Raw genomic sequence first — 9,019 nt, 5'->3', positions numbered from 1 at the left:
TCCAGCTCAAACCCACAACAAAATTTGTGGCAGTTTTGAACACTTCAAAATGTATGCAGTGATTGAACATAATATAATGATCATATGTCAGACTTAGCTATTGTGAAATGGGTATTCCCCACAAATCCTGACTATGTTCAGTCTCTGTTCTCATTTTCTGACAGAGGAAAAGGTACCATGATATGCTCAAGGACCTCTTTGTGAAAACGGGGTTAGGGATCTTGGCAAATCAAGGTACATTCATCTGGTTTACTCCCCTGACACACATTTGGTACCCAGAAATTATTTGTAGCAGTTGAGTAATTGCTTTCAGATCTAGGAGAAGTTTGTTTCACTAAAATTTATCTGTCCCCAGCAATTACTCTGTTTGGTGCAGAAGTCACTTCTGGTTTAGATTTACAGGGAAAGAAAGGAGAGGAGGAAAAAGGAAGGAAAGGAGAAAAAGAAAAAAGAAAAAAGAAAAAAGAAAAAAGAAAAAAGAAAAAAGAAAAAAGAAAAAAGAAAAAAGAAAAAAGAAAAAGAGAAAAAGAAAAAGAAAAAGAAAAAGAAAAAGAAAAAGAAAAAGAAAAAGAAAAAGAAAAAGAAAAAGAAAAAGAAAAAGAAAAAGAAAAAGAAAAAAGAAAAAAGAAAAAGAAAAAGGGGAGGGGAGGGGAGGGGAGGGGAGGGGAGGGGAGGGGAAGAGGGGAGGAAGGAAGAGAGGAAGGAAGAGAGGAAGGAAGAGAGGAAGGAAGAGAGGAAGGAAGAGAGGGAGAAAGGGAGAAAGGGAGAAAGGGAGAGAGAAAGAAAATATTAGATCTTGGTTCCTTTGGTCATAAAATTACTATAAGTATATATTCAGTTTTAACTGTCAGAAAGGAATGAAGAAACTTTTTCTTGGTACAGAAGAATGTCTCCCCTTGTAATCTAAAAACTAGAAATTGAATGGATGTGTGGTTTAGAACCCAAATCAAATACAGAACCAAAATCAATGTCTCAGAGTCCTTTCATTATCTGAAAAAAAAAAAAAAAAAAAAGGCAGAAAAAACCAGTAGTCATAAACAAGTAATTACTTTAATTTTAATGCCACACTTCGTGACCTGACAGCAATTCTCCTGGTTGCACTCTGTCCTTTCATTTATCAGGTTACGGAAGGGGAAAAAAAAAAACGGGAAAAAAAAAAAAAAAAAAAGTATAAATCATGTTAAAGCAATTGCACATGTAAATGAATCCCCTGGAAACGACACACCTTGGCGCTGGAACAACTAGAGGCTCTCCTTGCAGCCTTAACGCCGGTGAGATCTAAAGGGTAGAAATCACTGTTAAAACTCATGAATCGCATGCCGCCGTCGAAGAAACGAGCACGCGGATTTTCACCTCACCGACTTCGAGCTATTTTGCAGGGTTTACAGCGTAGCCCGCTCCCGCAGCCTGTACGTCCCAGCCCTGATGCTCCGAGAGGTCAGAGGGGCCCGGGAGGAGTGGGGGCCAGAGCGAGCGGGAAGCACGAGGGGGCGGAAGGCCGGACTCAGGGGCCAGTCCCGGGCTCGGGCCCCGGCGGGGTCTGCCGGCGCAGCGGAGCCTCCCCGCCGCCCCCACCGCCGCGCTCCCGGGACGGCGTTCCCGCGGCGGGAGGGGCAGAACCCCCGGCGCGGCGGATGAGGAGCGGTGCCCGGCGCGGTCCACGCACCGCTCCGCGGCCGGGCCGGGGGATTTACCGCCGGCGGCAGAGGCGGGGGGCCTCGGGGCGGGGACGGGGATTAATGTATTAGTGCCGCTTGCTCCTGCTCCCGGCTGGATCGAATCCGAGACAGGGATTAGCGCAGCTAGCGACCACCGAGGCGGGACCGAGACGGTGCGAAAGGGGAAAAGGCGACAAGCGGACGGCCAGCCGCCAGCTGCGGTCCCCGTCCCCGCTCCCCGCCAGAGGATGCGCCCAAGGGGTTACAGGCCGCCCCGGCCCCGTGCGCGGGGCTACGCTGCCGCCCCGGGTCCCGCAGCAGCCCCGGATCCCGCGGAGGGGCGGCCAATCCTTCGGGGGGCTGCGGCCGGCTGTCTGTCCCGCACCGTGCTCTCGCCACTGACGCGGGCGCCTCCCCGCCCCTCGCCGTTTCTCCGCGCACTGGCGGTGCGGAACGACCGTGACGGCTGGAGGTGGCGACAGCTCCGAGGGCCGGGGACTGTAAGTCTCCCCTCCGCGGACACCCGCTCGGCGCCACCCCCGCCCGCCGGGGTCCCTCACACCTCGCCTGGGCCCGGGCCCGCCCCCGCGGGGCGGGGCGGTGGCGGCGCGCGTGCCCCGCCCGCAGCGGCGGGAGGGGCGGGGCGGGGTGCGGAGCGGGGCAGGCCCACCCGTCCGCCCGCCCGCCGCGCTCCAGTCCGGGCTTTGTCTCCGCCTCCGCCGGCGGAGCCGCGTCCCGGGAACGGCGGGCGGGCGGCGGGAGACGGAGCGGCAGCGGCGGGAGACAGGGAGAGAGAGAGAGAGAGAGAGAGAGAAGCAGCGGCTCCCGCGTACTCGCCGCGCACAGTCCAATGCCCGGCAGCTCGAGGCGAGCAGCGACTACATTTTCCTGCCGTGGCACAGCGAGTGCATCCAGCCTCGGAGTTTTCCTGAAGCAGCCGTCACACCGGGAGCACTTTTGGTAGAGAGGGATCAGGAGACCGCGACATGACTTACCTCCCGAGGCTCGACTGAAGGGGACTTACTGGAGTGGAACCGTAGTGGAATTTGGGTCTGGAGAGGAGTTGCTAACGCTTTTTTTTCCTTTCTTTTTCTTTTTTTCTTTTTTCTTTTTTCTTTTTTTTTTTTTAATTCTTTTTGCTGATCGTTCCCCTTTTCGCCCATCGTTGGAAATGAAAAAATTGCCTTTGCATTTCAGAAAGTAGAAATATTAAATATACCATCGCCCGGGAAGCACACATGTAGTAATGACAAAGGATTGCAAAGGAGAGAGTGGGTGCAGTTTCCCAGAGAGATCCCCTAAAATGGATTACTAAATGGAACACTAAATCAGCTAGTTGTCCTCTAGCTGCCCAGATACATGCATCGAAAAGGTACAGTACCCCCCTGCCCGTACCCCTACCTTATGTTTTGGGAATGCTCGGAAGGGAAGGCTCCCGGATCGCCCGGCAGACTCGGAAGGAGCGAGGGTGGTGTGTGGTTTGAGGCGGGCTGCTGCCTTCTGTCTCGACATCGTTTGCGGCGCCTAGGGAGGAGGAGAGCCGCCCGCAAGTGCACACGCTGGGCTTGCTCTTGTCACTTTCCCGGTATCTCGTGGCTTCGTCTTTCTTGTCCCTTTTTTATTTGCGCCCCTCTTTTTCTTCCTTACCCCCACTTCCACCAATTGACTAACACGTTATCCTCCCTCCCCTAGCCCTTGGCAGGGCTTGCATGCGCCGTGCTGGGGCTCCTCGCCCGCATCCCCGAACCCTTACTGGCACTGGCAGGGGGTCGTGCCCGCCCGGCACCGTGGGGAGCTGGGAGGCCGCGGGATGCCGCCGTCGTGGCCGCAGCCGAGGCCGCCGGGTAGGTACCCCGGGGCCTCCGGGCATCGTGTAGGGCTGGGTGGTGGGGTCTTTGTTACAAGAACTATGTGGGAGCTCCGTGTAAAGGTGTAACACCGCCGTCTCTGCTGTTCACGCGGTGTAGTTGGGTTGCAGCCGATGTATTTTTTTTTTTTTTTCCGAGGCTGGCGCTGCTTTTTGGGGGAAGTGGCCGGGAATCGAGGCAACTTCGTCCGCGGAGCAGCCCTAAGACAGCCGCGGGCTTTGTTAGTGATCGTGGGCTGGGGCCGCGGGCTCACCTCCCCGCCCGCTCCCCACACACAGTGGCCGCCTTCCCCTCCACCCTAGCCCAGGCGAAGGTGGGCTGCCAGCTGCCCTCCCTCAGCTCCGCGAAGCGTGGCTCTGGGGGTAGGGATGCTCCCCGACCCTTTCTGCCGGGTGCCTCAAGCCTCTTCCCCCTCGGTCCGGTGGCTCTGCCAAGCCGCTTCTCCTCGGCTGGGGAGCGCAGGCAGACGGGCTGGGGAAGGCCAGACCCCTCCGTGGCTGCCCGGCGGGCGGGAAGCTGTGTGGGGCAGCGCAGCTCTTCTCCCTCCGCCCAGCACTCGCCCTGTCGTTCCTTCAGCCTCTCTCCGCCCTCGGGGTCCGGGCCAAATGGGAGAAACGGCGGAAAAGAAAAAGGTTTTTTTAATGGCGAGTAACGGGGCTGGCCCTCCAGGAGGGGCTGGGGGGTGGCGACGCGGCGCCCCGCAAATGCCCCACGCCGCCGCGGACTGCCGGGGCCAGCGGCGGGGCGCGGGGACAGGGGGTCCTTCGTGCCGCGGATGCTGAGGTGGGGAGGGATGCCAAGGAGGGGACAGCATGATGCTGAGGTGAGGAAAGGATGCCGAGCAGAGAACAGGATCGTGCTGAGCGAAAGAGATGCTGAGCAGGGAAGGGATTTCACCCTGCACGCACACACCCTGTCCCCTTATCTGCAGGGGCAGGGGAGGCTGCCTGAGGGCAGGGTGAGTTTAGAAGGCTGCGCCTCCGTCTGCCGTGCGCTGGCGACGCGGCGCCGAGGCACGGGGCGCGGCGGCGGGGGCTCGGGCAGCCCCTGGGGCAGCCGAGGGTGAGCACCGCCCCTCGCTCCGCCGCCAGGGAGGGCGGTGAAAAGTTTGGGTCTCCATCACGCCTGAAGAAAGTACCTGCTTCTTGTGAGGGCTCGGCCGTCCCACCTCCCCTTCCTTCGTACCTGACTGCCAGGCTGTCCAAGGGAGGCGTTCCCGGGAGTAGAGCGGACGGTGTGCGGATAGAGGGCTGGCGGGGGAAGCAAGGCTGAGGCTGCAGCCCTGTCACTTGCAGTGATGATGCCTTTCTGCCCGTCGCCACCGCCTCTGTCCTGCCTGGGTCATCCCAGCGTGAGTCGCAAGGCAGTAACTGCTGGGTTTCCCTTAGGCAAATTGCTCTTTTTCTAGCCTTGTCCGCTTGTTCAGGGGATAATTTGTCCTCCCGTTCCTCTCCCGTGCTAATTGCTGCTTTTGAAGTTTGTAAACATGCACGTTTGCGCTGACGTCTGTGCAGCACGGATGTTCACCTGCTGCAGAAGATTATTTCAGTGATAGAACAGCAAAAAATAAAGGCTGTAGTTTGCTTTGTGTATAGTACAAAACATACTAAATCCTGGCGCTGCAAGCAAGGTGAATGCTTCATTTTCTGAAGGCGCACACACAGCGTGCAGGTGTTGTAAATAACGAACTGCTAAGTGTCCACAACCATTTTCTGTCACAGGGCTGCACGAAGTGGCTTATTATTTGATATAGATTCTGCTACCTTGTTTTTTATCATCCAGTAATGATATAATTACTAACTTGACCTCAAATATAGGTAGCTAAAGGTGTGTTTTTCCCCGCTATCTTTGCAACAATTAATATAGTGACTTCTTTTGGTGTGCATTAATTTAAGTGTCATCCAGTAAACCATTCTCATCCAAGTAATCTTTACTTGGTGATTAAATCCTTTGACATCAGTATGACGAAGTCCAATGCAGTCAGGCTCTTTTGATTCAAAATTCAACTCAAAATTCATTAAGATTTTGTAGCTTTCTCTCATGGCAAGATTTATGCAGCTTTATGAACCCCATGTTCAGGGTTTCCTTTGCCTTTTTTTTTTCAGATCAGAAACAGAAAATGGTCTTGCTGTTATTAGCTGCCTTTTTTTTTTTTTTTTTTTTTTTTTTTTTTTTTTTTTAATGAGACCGTTCTAGTGTATTGTGAGGAAATTCCAGTGTACTCCAGCAAATCTTTTTCGTCATGGAATTGCCTTGAACATGGTTGAAAGCAAGTACGTGATTCAGTAGGGTGAGGAAGGTTTGTCACTATTAAAGGTATTTCACTGTCTAGGGTATCTTTTTATCTAATAGGAGCCTAGTTTTAATATGGTAGCTTCTCATAAGTTACAAGACAGAGAGAACTAACTCTCTTTAAAGCCAAATAATTTCATATGCATAAAAGAGTTTATTTCTGTTCTCCACCACTGTTCACTGGAGAAAATCTCTGGCATTCGTGGAAGCTGAGTTCAGGAGCAGCATGCCCAGATGAGATTTCTGCCTAAATGCTAAACAAAATTTAAAATAGTAAGTGATACTGTAATGTATATTTGCAACATTTACTTTTCGTGCACTAGGCACCAAACGCTTGAAGTGCAGGTGAATGCTTTCAGGGACTACAAACTAGGTGGTCACAGATGTTCTGTGTGCTCTCAATTAGTCTTGAAAATTGTATATTCTTCCTTAATGGCAAACCAACCTTATCAACTGAACTCATGCTACTTGAATCAAAAAATAATTGGGCACTGACATCGGTGAGGAGGATGACTAGTTAACATTTCTAGCTGCTTGAAGAGGAAAGTGAGTATTAGCCATAGTCCCTTCTTTATGTTTGCAAATAGAAGATTGCAGATACCAGTGTTAAAGACTGAAGAAGGAGATGGATCAGGCTAAGAATGAGGAGTTGCCTTCATTAAATTTTTGAAAGGAATTAAAAAAAAAAAAAAAAGAGAAAAAGGGAAGGACCGAGATCAAATTAATCACCTGTAAGAAATCGAGACTAGAATTGTTTGCATTAGAAAGGAAGTAGGTGATTGTGAACTTGCTTGTGCATGTCTTGTGAAGGGAAGGGGAAATTTGTCATCTTGTTTTGAAGAGCCAAATACAAATACACATGAAAGGAGCTCACATGGTTTACAGTAGGGGAGACATAAACTGTTTTAGGATTAAATTGACCTGAGCTAATACATGTCTCACATCCAGCTTGTTTGCAAGAACACATTGTTATACTACTGAAATAAATGTTTTGTGTATAGTACCTGATTCCCATATGCTATAGCAGAGTGCTGAAAACAAACAAGCCAGTAAAGTCTGGAAAACAACACTGAAATTAGATGCATGATATGCTACAGAAGTTGAACAGAAGTTTTCACTATCCGAATGTGATACAGATGCTGCACTGTTTGACCTCCTAATATTCATTTATTGATGAAGTAAATCTTTAGCCCTCACCTTTTGCAGTCTCATTCACCCAAGTAAGCTTTGCTGACCCAGGAAAGCCTTGCCTACCGGAGTAATTTTCAGAGAGTAAACACAGCTGCTAAATATTACTTAAATGTGGAGGGTTTCTTTCTGTTTAAGCCCCAAACTGAAAATACTGTTCTCTGCTGGGAATTAATACTTGCTAAGGACCTGAAGCTGTCCTGTGAGTACATTTTGTCTGGACTGATCCTTGATGTTAAGTCAGTCCTAGATCCGTATGTGTATCATGGAGCAAGTCACATCCAAGAAGTTGTGACAAGCTTTGTTTGACAGGACAACAGAAGAATAAGAGTGTTAAGCAATGCTTTTTACTGGTGACCGTTTGAGCATTTTTTGCTCATAAATTCCATGTATCAGGATTATTCTTAGGTGGGCAAAGACATTTTGGCAGTAAGATAAACTCAGTAGCACAGAGTCTGACTGCCAATGAACAGCATACAGGAACCGTGAACACTGTTCTAATGCAGAAGTAAGCAGCTGGGGGAAAGCCTGGACCTGAGCTTTACATCCCTAAAAGAATATTTTTGGTCTGGGTCTGTTGCACCAGTGCCCTGACTGAGGAATGACTTAGATGCACATAGGGTTTGTGAAGGTAAAAGTGGACTACTCCAGTTCAAGCACAAACCTGACAGAGCAGAGTTTGTATGTCTCTATTTTCCTTATGTGCTGTGTTACCCATGGCCATAAAAATAAGTGAGTGATTTATGTTTCTGGAGTGTTAAGAGAGGTCTGGTTATCCATGGTGAGTGTTGCTTTGGTTTTGGGTCTTGATTGCAACATGTCAATATGGCAGCACATGCCCAAGGCACAGCTTTAGGTTTTAAAGGGAAGAGTGCCACCTACTGTGTTATAATTTTAGGTATTGCAGCTTCTGTGTGTCTTGTGGAGTTACCAAGTTTCTCGTTTGCCTATTTTGTTTTAGCTTCCAGAAGATGTGAAAGGATTCAAAATCAAATGTGGTATGGGAACGGAGGGAGAGACAAAACAGAAGAGATGTACAAAATCAGGGTATTCTGGAAGGCTTGGGGAGGGTTCTTTGAAAGACAGGCATACACAGAAACAACTGCAGTTTTTGTCAAATCTTATAAGGGCTGATAGCGCTGGAAATAGGGAAGGGGATAAGAGATCTATGCTTCCCCCCATAAAATAATCATGTTCTCCACTTTCGTGCACCAGATGAACATAAATGAGGCTACCAGGTTTATGTCCTCTGAAATCCAAAGTTTAACTCTGGCTATAGTTGAATAAAAAAAAATAGAATTCACTTGGGAAAAAACCACCAAAAGCAAACAAACCCTGCCCCACCCCCCCCCCCCCAAAAAAAAAAAAAACACAAGCAAACAAAAAAAAAACCCAAAAAAAAAAACCAAACCAACCAACCAACCAAAACCCACCCACAGTTTTCGGAAAAGGAAGAAGATGAGAAAAACCCTGGATGAATTTTCCTTTAATTTGCTGCAAAATCTCGTGAAGTCTTTCATGGTAGAGGACTGTAGTTATTTATCTGCCCAAAGGAGGGGTGCAATATGCTTGATGTGAATACAGAGTCATTTTTGTATGAAAGAAATTTTTCACCAAGCTCCAGAGTGTTTCTTTAATGGCTGAGAGATGTAAAGTAAAGTAGATAAACCAGCTATTAACAGAACTGCCAGTTGCTGTATCACTAGAGTGAAGACATATGGTAATTCACTACATTCAGTGATGACCTTTCCTTTAAAAATATTGTTAATAATAGACACTTCTATGTAAAGTATTTATATAACATACTTGAAATTCATGTATCCTGGACTACTCCATGCCATTTTTGTTAATGACAGGTTTTTGGTTTGTTTTGGTTTTTTTTTTTAACTACTGACAAAACTGCTACTGAGGAACTTTCCACAGCCATACACTTTTGCAATAGGCCTGCAGTTATGAAGTTAAAGAGTTTCCAGGGGCAGGTGCGCAGTATTGCTGCACCTCTGTGACAGAGCA

General features: G+C 49.1%; 1 protein-coding gene across 4 annotated transcripts in view; it reads left to right on the top strand.

The window, feature by feature from the left end:
- The first annotated feature begins 2,426 nt into the window (after nucleotides 1-2,426).
- SEMA6A (semaphorin 6A) overlaps nucleotides 2,427-9,019 on the top strand; it is a 122,558-nt gene continuing 115,965 nt past the window's right edge. For all 4 annotated transcript variants that reach the window (XM_066181356.1, XM_066181354.1, XM_066181355.1 and 1 more), the window contains exon 1: nucleotides 2,427-3,030. The gene's annotated coding sequence lies outside the window, so the exon portion shown is untranslated. The remainder of the gene's footprint in view (nucleotides 3,031-9,019) is intronic.

The sequence above is a fragment of the Chamaea fasciata genome, unplaced genomic scaffold, assembly GCF_029207755.1.
Source record: "Chamaea fasciata isolate MVZ Bird 193981 ecotype frontalis unplaced genomic scaffold, bChaFas1.0.hap1 SCAF_4, whole genome shotgun sequence".
Lineage (NCBI taxonomy): Eukaryota > Metazoa > Chordata > Aves > Passeriformes > Sylviidae > Chamaea > Chamaea fasciata.
The sequence above is the reverse complement of the archived record's forward strand: the minus strand, read 5'-3'. Positions and strand labels throughout refer to the sequence as shown.